The sequence below is a fragment of the Oryzias melastigma genome, linkage group LG8 (genome assembly GCF_002922805.2).
Source record: "Oryzias melastigma strain HK-1 linkage group LG8, ASM292280v2, whole genome shotgun sequence".
NCBI classification, from domain to species: Eukaryota; Metazoa; Chordata; class Actinopteri; order Beloniformes; family Adrianichthyidae; genus Oryzias; species Oryzias melastigma.
In genome coordinates, this window is record NC_050519.1 from 11,257,389 (window position 1) to 11,276,037 (window position 18,649).

Consider the following 18,649-nt stretch of genomic DNA (forward strand, 5'->3'; position numbering starts at 1 on the left):
CCCGCCTCTCCATCGCGGCGATTCACTTTCTGGAGTATCAGAATGAAAGAGGCCTTGTCTAAGAGGCTAATCCTTGGGCGATTAGTCAACGCGTCTCGATTAAAAGCTCGCAGCGCTGCCACGCCCCCATCCCTCAACTCCCCCCTTCCTTAGAAATGGCGGCCCACAGGTGTCCCCACAATACATGACTCAATAGGGAGGAAAAAAAGAGGGGTGAGATGGAGCCGACTTTCACATGAGACCTGAGAACTCCGAAAAAAAGCTCACAACTGTATCTTTCCAATTGATTTTGCTTTCTAAACTCTCTTAGTCATGCAATTTCACAGGAGTCTGATGGGGTTTAACTTTATTAAAGAGGAACAAACACCACGGAAAATAAGGAAAAGCGAGACTACTTTTTTTTTCTTTTGCAGATTATGTTTTCTTCCAGCCGTGTTTTTGTGTAAACAATCATTTTGAATTCAAAAGATTGAAAGAAGAGACAGGTATTTTACCTAATCAGCCTCATACACCATTATTTTCCATCAACATAAAAACCTGAACCCAGGGGTATTCCCATGCCTGCGCTTGTCACAATGAAGACATTGTGATTGATGACACACAACTCCAGTTCAAGGCTTAGAGGCAACTTTACCAGAAAGATTTAAAATTTCAACTTTTATGCTTTTTGTGGATTTGTAGCGAAACCTGCCGTTAATCTGAGATTGCATAATTAATAGTGGCTAATTTCACTATTGTCACTGTGAGTTTGGGACATTTTTCTTAATCTGCTCCTAGTTAACCCGTGGCAGCAGGAAATGACCTGTGGGCCTGGGGACAGACTACTGTACTCCTCCAATCACATCCATCGTGTGCCTAACTTTGACTGAAAGCTTAAAAAAGGGAGGAGAGGGTGTCTCTCAAGAGTCCGGACACAGAGCAGAATCACTTACCACTTCCCCCAAGAGACTCCGGCGGAGTTGCATAGAGGGGGGATTCAAATAAGAATGGCGAGTGGGAGGGCCTGGGTGTTTTCTGGGATCACATGTTAAGAAGACCACATGACTTGCCAACCAGGCAGCCAGTCGGGCTGTGTGCAGAGGTCCGCAGGGTGAGAACACACATGGTTTCAGTTTAGCTCCGTGTACGGCTTGGAGGAAAGAAGGGGCCTAGTAGCAGGAACCCTCCAATTCTCACTTCCTGCTTCTGCTGGAAGGTGATCCGTTTTCCTGCCATCCCCATCAACACAGAGCGCAGTGTTCGCCCAGCAGCCGAAGGGATGGAATGTCAACGCAAAGGGCAACAGATCACATAGAATCAGCCTGTCAGCACCCTGAAATCTACGATTTCCTAATGAGATGGTAGGGACTAGGGCTGAGAATCGCCAAGGATTCCCAGATTTGATTCGATTCACCAAAGCCTGAATCGATTCTTTTTTTTAGATTCTTTCACTTCATTTCATTTAACTCAATTAAATTCAATATTGAGTTTACACATTTAGACACATTTGTTTAAAAATACTTTAATAATCTATTTATTTGTTTTGAAGATATTAGTGAAATTATGAGATTGTTAATATCATACCGTGTTACGTGGATTCTATAACAGAGAAGCTCCAACAATTGTTCTGCCTCTCCTAGAGGGCGTTTCAGTTTGGCCACCAGGTGGTGATCGCGCTATAGCAGTACAGCTTATTCCAGAAGAAGAAGAAAATATGAGCAAAGAACGGTTCTTTAGGCCAGAAATTGTTACTTTAAAAAGAAATGTCCTTAAAAGAGTTTGGAAAATTCATGCCTGTGAGTATAAAGATGTTCATTTAGTTAGCAATGTATGTTAAGATCGACTAAGCGTTAGCATTAGCCATCCTATGGGAAATCTCATTACACGTTAGCCTCAAGCTAGCTCACTTTAGCATTCTGCATTAAATTGATCTCTTTTTTTAAAGTTTGATAATTATATTACCTCGGGCTTTGTGGAATAAGCCATGACTTCCTCTATTTGTGCAACATTTTCTCTCCTGGAAAGACAGGATCTATACGTGATGCATAGAGAGGCCATAATTATAGGCTTGTGCAACTCTCTTAATTACCTTTACTATCTGAAAGCAAGATCTGTGTTGCTCAAACCGTTCCTGTATCATTACACTCTTGCTGACCTTTTGGTCCCTCCTTCGCAGTTGTAGATGAATCATTTTAGAAAGGTAACACTGGACCAGGTAAACAGGTATAAAAAGCACAGAAAAAAGGGACGCACAGTTTACATAAAGACCAAAACGAATCATTAGTGTAAAGAAATAGAAACTGCACACTGGATCTGAGCAGAAGTGGGACTTATTGGTGCAAGACAATAAGACAAACTGAGAAATTCTGCACACTATGTGGGGAATAAGTCCCTTTTTATGACAATAGATCTGTGTAGCTGCATGTGTGCCAGGTGCTGCCAAGGCATAACTGTTTATACTCTGCTGTGTCTGGGCCAGCAGGACCCATGACTGAATTCCTGCCTCAGCATGCAGAAAGTTTTAACAATGTTGTTGCAGGAGGAAGAATGATTACATTATAAAAAAAAAGGAGTACAGCACACCATATGTCCTACAGAGAGCCCGAACCGCACAATGACACCAAGTAAAATCCAGCAGGCCTTCAAATGCCTCGCCAGCTGACGCAGCCTCACTGCGGCTCACCTGCAGCCTTTTTCCCCCCACGCTGGCATAAAAACAGGTAAAAAAAAGTTGTCACAAGGGGGAATTTCTGCACCGTCATCCTGTCTGATCTCAGAATATGCAAGATTTTCAGACTAACCGAGAACATTTGCAGCTAATTTTAATTTTGGGGCCCGTGCTCCACGTGCTTTATTCGACTTTTCTCCAAGTCTCTGCACTTTTTCTTTTCCTGACTGTGTGCGTTCCTTGTTTTATAACAAGATAGAGCATGCTCACGGTAAACCTCTTGGAGAGAGGGGGGGGCAAAAAGGATTGGGAGATTAAATTTATTTTGAATTCCTTTCCCTTAATGTGGCAATTACCCCCACCCTTCCCTCCTCATCGCTTTGGCTCGTCTCCCCGAGCAGCACAGCGTGGAGTCTGTTCCAAAGCACATCTCACTGGTTTATGTTTTGTACACAGAATGCATTTCTTTCACCCCCAGCTGAATCTCAAACTTCACAGCAGAAATGTTCCGCCGCTCTTTCGACTCAAAGAGGATTAGATGTACAGCTGAAGCCTGGGTGGAAAAAAAAAGTATGAATTCCTCGGTTTTAAGAGGGATAAGAAAAATATCCGGGATAGTCAATCTGTCATTTCTTTCTCCCAATGTTTGCTTGTCTGATAGTGAAGCCAGAACATTAATGACTTACTTTGGATCACAGCTAACCTGTGCATACATGTGCCATGAACTTTGCTGCAGTCGTTTAATTATACGAGGCCTCTACTCAAAGGTGTCTTGTGAAACATGTTTTCCGGAATTATACAAAAGTAAATGTCCTAAGCTTTTAAACCACAGGTCTGAGGATTATTAACATTTTGCTAAGTCATAATCCAGGCCATTGGAGTCCAATCTTACTAAGCAGATCAGAAACTGTCTGTGTGCTTGAGCGTTTTTCTGCGCAGGACAGGAATGTTAAGGTCAACACACGAAATGTTACACTTACAAAAGTGTCCGATTGTGACGTCTAAGACGGCCGGTCTAAACCACTTGTGTAACAAAACAAGCCGAGGGTGTGGGATTTCTTGACTCAGTTTTCTCCCTACTATTCAACGGTTCGTGTCCAACCCCTCGGTGGTGACAAAGACCGTCCTTGAGGAAACCATTCCCACCAAAAAAGCTCAATTTCCCTCTTTTCTCTTACTTGGAGGGCCAGTCACAGCCCCCTTTTCACGACATTTTCACACATTCCATGCATCTAAAATGGTCTCGTTTTCCATCAGCTAAGCCTCTTAATTGACTGCTCTATGCAGTGAGGGATTAGCTGATAAGAGGGGGGAAAGGGAGCGAGGGAAAGCAAAACACAAAGAGGAAGTAAACGGTCATTTGAGGGTGGCGGGACACTGCCAGATTACCCCTGTCATCTGTCCAGTGATAAAAATACATCTTCAGATGTGCGGGGGGAGGCTTTGTTTGACGTCCAAGACAAACGTTCGCTATCAGGAAGTTCGGAGGCGACCTTTTTCTGAGCGAGGACACAGGAAGATACCTGCGGTGAAGATTCTGGATTTGCACCTTAAAGACCCACTTCGATTATCTTTTGATCTATTTTAAGAGTTAAGTATGATTATAAAAATTTTAGCCAAAAACGGTTATTTTCAGCAGAGCGCCAGTAATTTATCAGAAATTTACCTCTAAGTTGTGGAGGGAACTGTTGGCAAAGAGTAAGCCCGCCCCCACTACCCATCATTACACTCTCATCACAACCCCAACTTAACATTACCAGTACATCAAAACATGGCAAGCAATATTGGAGCTATCTAGCCGTACAGTTTTTAGCCAGATGTCAACTCGGATGAAAAAAACGAAGATGTTTATGGATCTAGTCATTTGCAAATGGATCCATCACAATGTACTGGAGCAGGAAGCTTGTGGCCTGTAGAATTTACGTCATATCTATCATATTTTTTGGTTCCTCCTGATTTACATTAAATAAAAAAAAAGAAAAAACTCAGAAAAGCAATTTTATGCTTAATTTTTTGTAAATATGCCCTTCATTATATTAGAAAAACTTCATATTTGTGATCAATTTTGCAATTACGATATGACTTGTGGTACATGACCATGTAGCAAAACAACCAATACATAACTGTGCAAACATTAGGGATATAAAATATATTAGTTACGTGTCTAAAAATTGACCGGGCGGTGGGGGTAACAGCTGTATCGGTAAGGGATTTAAAAAATAGATATGTATCAAAAATTAATCTAACAACTGCAGTTTTGTTTGAAAACCACAGATATGAACATGATTATTTTGGTTTAAAGGAATAAAATCAATCAAGAAGCAAAAAATCGATTTCTGGAAACCTGCAGTTTCTCTTTAGTTTTTTTTTTTTACCATCTTTGTCTTTAGACGTCTAATCATAAGCTTGCTTCTTACAAGTCAATATCTTAATCACTTTCTCCATCAAATGCTATGTATTATTGTTTATAACTTTAAAAACCATATGAATAAGAAATACTTTGATTTTAGCATTTTTGGTAAAAGAATTGGATTGCCAAAAAGTTAGTTAAATCTTTTATGTATCGATTAGAGGACCATGTATCAAGATGCGTGTTGAATTGTGTGAGAGGGAAAGATACACACCTCCTGTCAACATTTAAGGTAAAGATTTATTGCAATTAGGCTGATATTGAAATTACAACAAATTTGCGATGTATTGTGCAGGCCTACACTTCATCATTTGAAAAATGCCACAAAAACATGTTAAACATTTCACTGCACCCAAAGTCTCGCCTTCAAAAGTCTTGTGTTCCCGCCCTTTTTGTCAGTCCGTTTACCCAAATCCTATATATTTGTCATAATTTACCATATTCTTAGATTTATCTACCGTTTTTTGTTGTCTCCTATAGTGACGAAACAGGTTCAAAGTCTTGAGTCTGAATACAAACATTAAAAAAACACACAGCGATATGAAGCCAGCTGCACCACTTTTGTAGGTGGAGTCCAAATACCAAACCAACGCAGGTCTTTATAATAAGGCTGGATTTTTAGGTGTGGTGCCTGCAGTTTTATATTTAATTACAGATTCGTACAAAGATAGCGAGTTAAGTGAAATGCAATACATGGAGTGTTAGAACTCTCTTTTGCTTCTGACTCCGACGCAGCAGAACAGAGCTCAGCCTTTTAATTTTTGACTGTATAAAGTTTCAGCAGAGAAGGCCGATACGCTTCCTGCTCAGGGGTGCGCAGGTAATGTCCCTGACAGAAACGCAGACAGCGGAGATTTTCTTTCCTCCCAATCTGCTTCTCGTTTTCAAGCTCCTCTACATTTATGCCTTCTCTTGTACTTTTTCTTTCATATATATATTTTTTTTAAATACCTTTTTTAAGCAAGTTATTTTGGTGTCAAATCTTCTCACAATATTTAATTGGGTTTAAACAAATAAAAATGGTTGACTCTTACTTTAGGAAAATTCCAGCTGGGGATGGCAGGGCAGTGGGAGGGGTAGCAGCGTGAAGACAGAAGGGGAAGGAGAGACGAGTTTATGAAAGTTGAGCTCCTTTTTTTTTCTTGGCAGATTGGTACAGACATGAAACTTTAGACTCTGTTTGTTTGACCATGCTGTCTGTACGCGCGGATCGTATTAAAGCGCCAAAGTAGTCGGGAGTCTGGAGAAAAAGGCTCCTTCCTTCCCTCTATTTTAACTAAGACTGATTTATGCAGCGCTGAGATGGCAAAAAAAAATACACACTTTGATGTGTTACGACTCTTATTTGTCATGTGGACGACGCCCGCAGGAAGATTTTAAGTGGTATGAAGTATCGGCGCAAAATATTATAAAAATCCTGGTGCAGCCAGATACTCCGACTTTGAAATCCTTCAAAAAGAGTCATAAGGCAGGAGTCGTGGCGGGACATCAGCCCCAAACATGAAGCAGAGCCGTTAGAGTAAAATACAAACTTGTAAAATAAACAATCATATGGTTAAAAGGGGGTCTGCGCTATGTCGATGAAGTCAATACTTTTCAATGCGCAATTACAGTTAAATATCACACTTGTCAAGAGTTTTAAACATCTCAATGCGTCCAAATGTTAAGGAAGTATTGATTATGTGAGCAACATGGCTGATATAAGCCTGATAAACAGTTCTGACAGTGTGTGGGCTCCTGCGTGCTCCTTACATAATTCAACACCAGACTTTGTGGTGCGTGCATTAAAAATTGCTGGATTTGATCCAAGATGATTAGTGAGAAAAAGTCAAGCCCACCCGCACGAGCACTCATAAAAACCCAGGCTGTCCAATCACCTATCATAGATCGGACTATTTATGGGGACTACCTGTAAAGAGCAGAGGCAAAAAGCTCAGCCACATGTTTTACTGCTCAGTTTGAATAATCAGGAACAAGTAAAAACAAACAGCTACAGAAGGGATGTTTAGCAAAGGGCTCCGAATCCAACTCGGGGTAATAAGTGTTCATTAGTTTTAATAGCCTAGCTCCTGGACCAAATGAAATGAAGACCAAGAGACCACATCCAGCTAATGTAAATAAACCCAAAATCCCCTTCCACTGTCTGTCCTGACAAATCTCTGTCGCCCTCTTAAAGCAGATGATTACGCTGTCCCAGATGAAAAAGTTGGTGTTTAGACATCCTGAAAGAATGGTGGACGACTTAATACATTCAACAAAAGCAATCAAATCAGTTAATTTAACGAGTGATCCAAACGCATCTGGATCCTTCTCTCTTTGTTCCAAAACACTGCCGTGTGTCCACAGCAGCTGCTAGTTGCACATCTTGATTCCACCTGAAAGAGGTGCCGAGGTGAGCCCAGAGGTCCAGATGCCCTCCCTCCCCCTAACCCAGGCCCGAACATAAACATGGCCCGGGCCTGGTTGAGGATGGAGAGACCCAGTTTATTTATGGACGTGTCTGGGTCTGGGACACAATTATAATAAGATAGATAGAGGAGATGAAGGACAAAGGAAAAAAAATAAAAAATAGGCGTGCGCCCAGACCTGTGGATTGCTTCCACTGTGGTCAGACAGGCTCATCTGGCCCACCTACACAGGAGCTCATGCTAACGCGCGGAAGGTTAAAAGCGCTCCCTCCTTATCAACAGATCCAGTCCAATGTACGAACTATAAACTAGAACAGGAAAAGCAACAGCTCCCGCGTTTGAGGAGCTAATTGAACTCCCTGTGACGTCAAACGCGCCACAAACAAGCCCACGTAGCCAAGAGTATTGGCTGGCAGGCGGCAAAAGTAGAGTGAGGGTGTGAGGCCGGGGAATTCAAAGAATTTTCCTGTGTGCTTACTGATATAAACCAAGCCCACTGTAGGATTATGAAAGTATGGCTGGGCAACTTCCTTTTCATCTTTGCTGCACTGTCCTCCACTATATCGGTTCGATCACAATTTTTACGAGAGGAGTTTATAACTTAATGGCCCGACTACAGAAACCTAGACATCGTAAGGTGTATTTTATGACTCTGTGGATCCTTTATGGCATGGCCAAGTGTCATTGGTTCAATGTAGAGCAACAGGTACACTATGGGTACACCTCTAATTTAAGCAATATGTGGGTTTCACAATCACCACACAGTGTTAAACTAGAGATCTGATAATTGCTCTTTGCTCCAGGGTGAAGAAAGTTTTTCCAGCATGCCGGCGCATCATTTAAAGCAGCTTGGTTCATGAATGCAGAGTTGATAGCAGTCATTAATGTCACGGACTGGCGTCTGCCATTACTTTTGCCTCTCAGCAAATCCTCCCTGTTTGTCTGAAACTAGCATCGTTGCAACACTGCAGGGAGCAATAAAACTAAGGTTAGGTAGTTATCACGATGACCTGACAGCTTCAGTCACTCCATTGAAGAGAAATATTTTACAACTTCACTCAAAATCTACCTTCTTTCCATTAGAATAATACTGCTTCTGGAATTCCAATGTCCTCCAAGAACACCAATTTCACCAAAATTAGCATCAAAACATTCAGCTTGGTCAGAACACTACTACTTGTATTTTTGGTAGATTTATGTAGATTAGCAACAAGCCTTTAAATATATTAATTGCCTATGTTTTAATATTTTATAGTAATTTTCAAAAATATTTTGAGTAGATTTAATAATTTAGCAACATGCTAATGTTTCTGGCTAGTTTGTTATCTACTGGGGTTTTTAGGCTAATTTAGAATTTAGCTAATATTTTAGCAACATGCTAAAGTTTTTGGCTAGTTTAGAGTTGAGCTTGTATTTTAGCAACATGCTAATGTTTTTGATTAATTCAGTTTACTGAGGAATTTCAGGCTATTTTGGAGTTTAGCTAGCATTTAAGCGAAGTGTTAGCTTTTTTGGCTAATTTGGTATCTACTGAGATTTTTTTATGCCAATTTATTTTTTAGCTAATATTTTAGCAACAGGCTAACATGTTTGGCTAATTTGTTAGCTACTGAGGTTTTCATAGGTTCATTTAGAGTTTAGTTTCTATTTTAGCAACAGGGCAACATTTTTGACTAACTTAGTTTACTGAGTCATTTTAGGATATTTTGGAGTTTAGCTGGTATTTTTTTTTTTTTTATTTGGCATCTACTGAGGTTTTGAGGCTAATTTGGAGTTTGGCTCATATTGAAGTAACACCCTAAATATTTTTTGCAAAGTTGGCATGTATTTGTGATTTTTAAGCAATTTTACTGCAAATTCTTCAGAAATTTAGGTAAACTTCAGCGCTCTTTCATAGTTTCTCAACTAAATTTTCAGTCTTTTAGTAAATGTAACATTTTACAAATAGTTTTAGCATTTTCAGCAAATCCCTGCAGCAATTAAAGTAAATTGCATCACCATTTTTAGCAAAAAGCTTCAGCATCTTCAGTAAGCAAAAACAAATTAACACCAGCAATATCACAGATAATCCAACTTTTCTAGTTTTTTATTAGAATCTAATAGATTTCTGACCTCTTGGTGTTTTCTATTTTCTCGACTTCAATGCTTTTAATCCGTGGCTCCCTTAAAACTGCCTCTAAATACCACAAACTGCATTAAGGCATAATGTTCTGATAAATGCAGAGCCGCTCGCTTTCATCCGAACTAGGTTAGCGAGCGGGCAGAATGGAAGTTTAATACATCGCTGCCATGTGGGACTTTATTGGTGTTCCTGTGACCCTTGCAGGTTTGAGGGACGCAGAAACCCAAGGGGGCACAGGCACCAGCCATTGCTCTCACGTCATTAAAGTCGATAAGCTGGTCGGGAGAGAGCTTGCCATCTGTAGCCACCAGGGTCCCAGACCACCTCACTCACATTTTCCAAAATGCTTTTGCAATCTGTTCCTCCTGCAAAAGGAAAGAAAGAGCAAACCAGAGCTCAGGCCAGTTGGTCTGTTGCATGGCGCCACAGATGCGGGAGGGAACAGTCCAGTCTCACCTGTGTTTGTTGTCCACATGGCTTTTTCTAGCATTGGTGTTAACAACATTGCTTTGATGTTATTAGCCAGAAGAGAGTATAAATGCATCATCAACCAGGCGATGGATGCAAAGATTTCCAAGTATCAGAAAAACCAAGAGCCTGTTTGTGCACAAGTATGTATTCCTAAAAACAACCTGACAGTTCAGACTGAAAATGACTTTTTAACAGCATCTGCAATGTAGCAACAAATGTACAACATGTAGACAGGTTTTCCACTGTTTTGTAATTGGACTGTTGCCCTGGTTACCGTGAAGGTGACCTGTTGTAAAGACGAACAAGTGTCCTGTAAAGGAATCGCCACTGGAAGCAGCACCTTGTGCACATCAGCTGCTGGGAACAGACGCAGAGAATGCAATGGTTCCAGAGAAAGGCTTGCTGCATTTATTGCACACCTGCAAAAAAAAGGCTTCAAAGTAATGACCACCGTTTAAATCTTGCCCAACTTAAAAGTACAGAATCATAGTATCAATGATTAACCAGAGTAGTAGACAGGAGTTTACCTGTCTACCAGATATGCACTCAAAAATAAACTACAGACTTCCTCCTGCCTATCTGAAGCAACGCTGCAGCCGGGGTTGTCTCCAAAAAACTGTCTGCAATAAAAACTCCAAAGGAAAAACAGTTCCAGCCTGGCTGCCAGGAAAAGGCCCGGTCAGATTTAGCTCGGTTAACTGACAGCAGCCTCTCAAGGAAACCAAACGGGATTTTAATGATCGAGTGTGTCGTTTTGAAGGAACGACAAAATGCAGTGAGAAATTTAGTCTGTTGAGCAAAATCTGCCATTTGGAAATCAAAGCCTTACATAAAAAATTAAGTAAAAAAATGAAAATAGGTCAGAGTTGTCATTTTTATGCGCAAGAAACGTCTGTAACTGGTTGTCATACAGTAAAGTTAAAAGGAATTATCTACATTTCTAAAGTGCGAACAAGGACCACGAATGTGTATGAATGTAGCATAACTAGAACAATGAACGCCTCAGTGCACGTGCATTTTTGAAATGTGTGTGAAGTGACATTGTGTTTTCAAGACGTTACAAACTGACTCAAGTGAAACTTCTTCCCACTAAGTTGGATCTTTTTTTCTAATCTCAACTGGCAGAAACCTGAAAAACTGCATCCTACCCAGACAGAATTACTGAAAGGAAAAAGATTTATTTTTTACGGGTGGAGTGCGTACAATCCCTCAGGAAATAAAGGATTAGGCTTTTTTTCCCTCCTAATGTGACAATATCTTTCTGAAATAAAACCTTAAAAAGAACACCTGTGGGAACCCGAGCCGTCATCCAATCATTTGCTGCCACATCCGTCCCTCTCTATCTATGTTTGTGTCATTCAGCGAAAGCACAGGAGTGAAAAAAAACACAAAACATTTCATAGTTGCATATCTGTTTCAAGAATCTGCCAAACAATTATAGCTGCCAATTGATTCTGCTTTTAAATTTTAAGTTAAAACTTTGCTTAAAGATTAATTTCTTTTTGTCGTATCTAAAAATGTGTCATAACTTTTCTTTGCAACTTCACTGCCAGTATTGGGTCTAATAAAAAACAACCAAACATGTGGAAAATGAGCAGTTGGTTTTATGGAAGTTCACTCAAGTTTATCAGTGTCGGTGCACACTTTGATCTTCAAAGGGAGATGAGCTAGAACGAAGGGCAATAAGAAGATAATAATATCAATCTACATCCATTTGTCCATAGATCACAGGATTACTGTAAGGTTGCCTTCAGTTCCATGAGGGGAGAACGCCATGGTTCACGTTACCACATTGCCATCTAGTGGTCGATATTTGAAATTGCACACTAAATCTGCTCGGATCGAGTGTAAAATATTAGTTTTTAGAATTGTACTTTTTAAATGTTTGTCCAAATACCAAAACTACAGTTTTATCAATTTTGACAGGTGAACCTCATATGTACACATTGCTAAAAAAAAAAAGTTGGGGGGTTGTTTTACTCCATTTTGCTAAGAAAAATGTCTACATAAGACTCACAACAGACGGGTGATCTGTCCAGGATGTACAGGGCTTTGAGCTAGTGTTTTATATGCTCTCTTATATTCTTATGTTAAGTTTCTTCTTCTTAAAATCAGTTTTATTTTTTCAAGAACATCGACCTGCCATTGACTGCAGGTGGAAATGAGCCTGTGGGTAAAATCGGGTGTATTTCCAGCCATCCATTTTCTAAACCAGCTTTATTCTTTTGGGGTTACCCAGCTACTGTTGGGCAAAGGCAGGGTACACCCTGAACAGGTCGCCAGTCTGTCACATGGTGGGCATATTTACATTTGATTTTTAAATCAATACGAAATGTCCTTTTCTTAAGTAAAAGTGACTTTACCGTATTTATTTCACCCTATGTCCCCAAAAAGGGTTGTTCTGAAAATTGAACGTACTTACTCCCATTAAAATGACATTTGAGCTCAGTGGTATAGTGGTAGAGTGTCTGCCCCCAGGCTGGCATGTTGTAGGATGGAATCCAATGGCTACAAATTCCTTGACATAAGAGGTTGAATTAGGGAATGTAACTACAAAAATGGTTCCTGTATCTGACTAATGCAGCTGCTCACTGCTCCTCCTAGAGGTGTGTGTGACAACCACGGGACCTAAATTCAATTCATTTTCTTTACTGGTTTTGTTATACTTGAACAGCCCAACTTTGGTTTTGGTAAAAAAAAAGGATAAAAACACTCATTCATAAAGCTAAAAATCTAGACAATTACATATTTTTCCTTTTTTTTAATTTAAGTAATGTTCTACAGACTCAGTCAGTTTTCTCAAAAACCCTTATGACCACTACCAGAAGCTGGCAGTTTATTTCAGGGATTATTTGATAATCTATCAAGTAAATTAACTTTCCACACATGCAGATTTTTTTTTTTCTTTTGGTTCTTGTTCTGGGTAATGAGGAAATCAAGCATGAACCTTGAAAGGAATTCCACAGCGGCCTCTAGTGGTGAGTTTAATAAACTGAAGTTTGAAAACACATGAAGACGGACTGACCTCCTTAACCTCAAAAAATATTAGTAAAAATAAAAAAGCTCTAAGGCTTATTTTGAAGTTCTAATTTATTTTGGTGACACTGCAACTTATTTTCAATATAACGGTCATACATCAGTTAGATTTGTCAGTTTGAGGAATTCCTGATCTATAAAAGATGTTTAAATAAATCACAGCTTTACGAGATACTGCAGTCTGTTACCCACCTTATTTCAAACAAAGATGACCTATTTTTGACATCACCTGGCTTTTTAAATATAAAAACTTGCAAATACTTCGAATTAAGCTATTATGCTATGTTTGTTTTTCTTTTTTTTAATTAATTTTAAGATAGAATGGTAGAAATAAACCTATACTTTCCTTTACACTAACGGCCTCTTTGCTAGATAATACAATTTAATCCAGTGAATCTACATCAAAATGTTAAAATTGATCAATTTAGGGCTCATTAAACCAAATAATAGAGTTTATATTTCTATTTCTTCTCACAGTACTGTAGTCATAGTATAATGCTATTGCGTAACAGATGGATGCACTTTTCAAGGCTGCTTTTCAATTTTAAAAAATGTGTATATAATTTAATATGGTAATTTAATGCACAGTGTGGTGTTTTTTAGCATTTAAATTACATGTAAAAAATTATTTTAAAGAATAGTAATTTTTAAGAAAAATCCTTTTAATCTATTATTTTGAATTTAAACTACAACTTTCTTTATCAGAATAAAAAAAAACATAAAATTCAGCTTTTCTTACATTCTTATGACGGTGAACTTCCTCCATTGACGGTAAACATTTCTCAACAGCGCCCCCCTTCTTGAAAGGCCAAGAAGGGAAATGCAGTCCAATTAGACTCACACCGCTATTACATTTGTTTTCCACTAGAGGGCTGCAGAGCTTAAGAAATTAGATTTGTGTACCTAAAGAAAAAAAAAGATCTCTACTTTCACTTGTTTGGACAAAACTTTCAACTTTTAACTTTTGTCCTAAAGTATATCTAAAGTATATCTATGGAACTTGCAAAAAAAATTGCAAAAATGAGGGATTAAATTCATGCTAAATTTAATTAAAAAAACACTGTGGTAGTGTGTTGTTTGTGTACATTAAAAGCAAAGCTTGACAGCAGAGCACAAAGGCATGTTTGGGACCAGTACCTCCCTCCCAGTTCCCCACTTTAAAGGTTTAATGCAACATGATGCTTTTATTGCACCTTCCAAATACAGAAACAAGCAATCCACCTCCATCACGATCTTCATCTGTGACACCCTCTTTAAACAAACTAATTAAAAGCAGACAAGCACTAGAAAAAAACTACAGCTTCCCCTCACAAGGAAAAGATTTAACGCGCATAAACAGAGGTACGAGAAGCTTGGTGGTCTGCCGTGTCCCAGGGAGGTCGCATTGGAAATTTCATGCTCCTCTACACTCTGAAAATGTCGTCTTTATCCGCCCCACTAAGAGCAAAATAAAAGGGAGGATGAATTGCAGGGTGAAGTGAATGAGGATGGCTTACTTATGTAGGTGTGAGTCGCTGAAATGCAGGGAGGTTCCCATAATGACCCACACTTGTCAAAGTAATGGCCCAATGCCTGACAGTGCTGGTGGAATGTGACGTTTGTGGGAGCCCGGCACAAAAGGGAGGAATTTGAACTCCAAATAGGAGGAAAACGTAAAATCGTGGAATTTGGTCAAAAAAAAATCTAGATTATTAGGAAGTAAAGTGTCCAGTTCTCCTTTTTCCTGCAGAAACAGACTCACAGTAGCTCCTTCTCTTGTATTTTTACTTTTTATCTGTTTTGTTGGAATATTTTTGCATTGCATCAATGTAGTTCTGCAGAACCAGTGATTGAAATGTAGGAAGAACATTCTAAATGTACATGTGGGTTTCTAGTGCATATCAGGATTTTAGAAGGAAAAATACGATTTTTTAAAAATAAAAATAAATAAAATGTTTTAATGGAAAGCTTTACAGACGTTTTGAGCGATATACCCACAGGATTTAGTCTAAAAACATTTGCGCGTGTTCACAACTTCCTTCCAAACTCCCCGAAACACACGCCGTGTGCCTCCCGTTTCCTAATGGCTCCCAAAGCAGGCTAAGACCCCCCCCCACACCTTGAACCAAATATACACACCTCCTAAGATGTGGTTTCTCAGTAGGAAATCAGCAATCTGCTTCTATTACTCACACGCATTTGCCCCAATCCCCACTTTTTTTTCCTTGGCGTCCTCAGCCATCAGTTTAACAAAGCATCTCTCCCTGGCGGGTATCTTTAGAGAAGGGCCAACTGTTTGCGGACCTGCAGGAAGATTGAACCACGCTGCTACAACCATGGCAACAAGCCAGAAAGCTGCACTAAAAGGCTAATTAGTCTAAAGCAGGAGCCTGGCATCCAAGAAGACGGAGGTTTTGTGCATCACTGGCACAGCATCACTTTCAAAAAAAAAAATTTTGATTTTTGCTTAAAAATGTAAATTTACAATGTATGTTGCATTTGATTCTAGATGATGTGTGAAGAAAGCACAAGGTTGAGAGAAATCACAAGTTGCAGGAGAGCATTTGAGAGCTGCTCCTTCCCTCTTTCTCACACGCAAAAACACACAGGCACAAACACATACACCTCGAAACAAAGGTGCCATTTTACTCAGGAAGGGTCAGCAGTTCTCTTCATCAGACAGGGGCTTGTTCTTGGTCAGAGGCTGCTGCCCAATCTCAGGCCACCCTCCCCTGGCTCCATCGGCCCCCTCTGGCCCCCACCACCCTGGAGACAAGCTCCCCATTGTTCCTGCACTACTAATAAATGACAGTTCTCCTGTTTAGGCAAACTTTAGAGCCCACTCTAAACAGACTCAAGCTGAGTGTAAATGCTGTTCTACATGCGAGACGTTTATTTTTCATTAAGTCGGATATTTCTAAAAAAAGGAGATGATGGAGGGGCATTTCTTGCAATTTGAGCACTTTAGGGATGAGGTAATGCAAAAAAAAAGTTGGCATTGTTAATGGGCCACATTTCAGCGGTCAGAAATAATCATGAAAAAGTTTGGTTCACCGCGGGGTCACGGCGCTCTCACCCCATGAGCTCCATCAAAGTCAGGGGCACGGGGCGCCGCTTCTGACTGAGATAAAGTAAATCAGCGCTCAGCTTAAGCTCATAAACACATCATTAACACACTTGACCACTGTAACTGTATCTGTTTATCCATCTGGTCACAGGAGGCAGCGATATTTCAAAAAGTGATGAATGTTTGATGACTATAGTGAATGTGAAAGCTCAGAAAAAAGGTGCAGGGATGGTCGAGGCGGGATTTTTGAAACGCTGCGGTTCAGATGACAGCATGGCCGCACACTCAAACCTGTCACCATCGTCACTCATCCCGATGGATCAGGATGTAGGCCACGTGCTCCACCACTGTCACAACTGATATTTCTCAGGCAACAAGAGGAAGATGAGAAGACGAGTTTAAAAAAAAAAAAGGAGCCCTGTGTTTAGTCAAGGCCTGCTCGCTGACACAAAGTCCGTCTTTGTCTGCCTCCCAGGGTGCCAGATAAAGGAATTCTTGTGTGTCGGGTGCTCTGACCGAGTTTATTTGACACTTCAGCTCCTTTTGTGAAGCAAGTGTCCCACCATCAATGCTGGCCATGAGAGTCACTTGGCATTAGACAGAGGGTCCCTCTTCAGGGGAGAAAGGAGGTCTTGTTTGGAGAAGATTTTTAATAGAGGGTTTGGAGGGAGGGGGTTGATGAGTTTTGAGCTCATGATCTGACTCACAGATGGCATTCAGCCGTAAAATAATAGAGATGCTTTTATGTCATGCCCTGGGAGGGACGTCACAAACCATATATGGATTGCAGACTTTGCCGTGTCATGCACCTGTAAAAGTATCTATTCAGCCGAGGTTTGCAGGATCCAAGGAGTTACTTACTGCCAGCTGAATGGAGGCAGTGTAGGGGAGGTGGCAAGACAACACGCTGCTTTTTCTGGACACTGTATCCACCACTGTGCATTCATTTTTTTTTTTTTTAGGTCTTTCAAAACCCTTGACAGGTCATTGCTCTGTGAGATGTGTTGCAGCCACCTGGCACTGCAGGTGCATGGTGGCATGAAGGGCACATTTAAAGAGAAAGAGACAGAGTCTGCTTTTGTGAATGACTTAAAAAAAAATAAAGTGAGCAGGTAGAGAGGAAGAAATTAAAGGTCAAATGCGGTTATAACTTCTCATAATCTAAAATTGTCCATCATTTAGACACAAAATAGATCACACATTCCAGAAAAAGACAATATTTGAAGCATACATACCTGGTGGATCACTCACTGGGCATCCAGCTTAGAAAATATATTCCAGAATAATGTTAGTTTTCCGTTTGTCGAGCCAAAATCCACAGGAACAAAGACTTGGGATTTCCAAAAGTGAAGCCTAATAAAACAGAGATGATCTCCTGTCTGCGGACGCCCCCTGACCACGCGGGACATCCTCACGTTAATCCCTTTATTGAATAGAAAGCAATCCTTAAGTATAGAGTTATGAATCCATCAGCTGATGCCATTTTGATTAGAGTAGAATAAAGAAATAAATGTGTTGTTCTCCAGCGCTGAAAAGCTTGAAGCAATCTTTCAATGAGCGTCAATAATCCTCAAAAGAGTTCTGGTTTGGCAGATCGATGAAGGTGAACGTTTCCGGTCTGGGGGGGATCGATGCCGGTCTCATCGGTCTCCGCTGCTGCTCCACCGGCGCCTCCGCGGCTGAGATCCTCCTCGGAGAAGAGCCGCAGCCTCACTGAGCCATACTTTGAACGGGGCAGTCAAACACATGCTGCCTTCAGCAGAAGCGAGCGCGCAAGGCATGACGGTAGTTGTAGTCAAAGTCGTTGCAGTGAAATTCTCACGGTTTTTTAAAAGAAAAGCAAAATATATGTTTTTAAATTGTATCTATAAAATATAGAGTGGGATGTTTACGAATAGGTTATTTTATCATAGAAATTGTGAAGTATAAAATCACAAAAATCCAATAACTATGTCTTCAAACAAGTAAAAACTATAATTTCATTCACATTTATTCATGTTTGACCACACAGAAGCCAAAATATACCCATATCATGACACTATTCACAGAAGCCTAATGTTTAAACCGTTGACTGTATATAGAGAATTGGACAGAATGACCCCTCCCCCTTCTCGTACCAAATAGGAGGTACTTGCTGTTACTCTGTCATTCTATTTGTCAGAAAAAAGCATTCTTGTTTTGATACTTTTTTCTTAAACTCTTTTTGCTAATCCCATTTTTACTTTATATTTTTCTAATCTATCACAAGTTATTCAAGTTATAAACTGGCCAATCAGATGCCTTATTAAAAGTACATGTTCGATTGACATATTCTTCCAAGTTAACTTTCAGCGCAAGGGGTGTGGACTTCGAACAAACGTTGACTCAGACCGACTTGGACCAACCACTGTCGTTTGGCTCCAACTTGGCGACGTCCGTATTATGGAAAAATGGCGACTGAGGTAAGGCCTTTTCTATGGGTGATGTCATACATGCTAACCATTGACATAAATACAGATGAACAAAACGA

General features: G+C 40.1%; 1 long non-coding RNA gene across 1 annotated transcript in view; it reads right to left on the reverse strand.

The window, feature by feature from the left end:
- The window catches only part of LOC112145919, a 44,318-nt gene extending 26,393 nt beyond the window's left edge, over window positions 1-17,925 (reverse strand). The window contains exon 1 of the long non-coding RNA XR_002919162.2: window positions 17,376-17,925. This is a non-coding gene — a long non-coding RNA (uncharacterized LOC112145919). The remainder of the gene's footprint in view (window positions 1-17,375) is intronic.
- Between the last annotated feature and the right edge of the window lie 724 nt (window positions 17,926-18,649).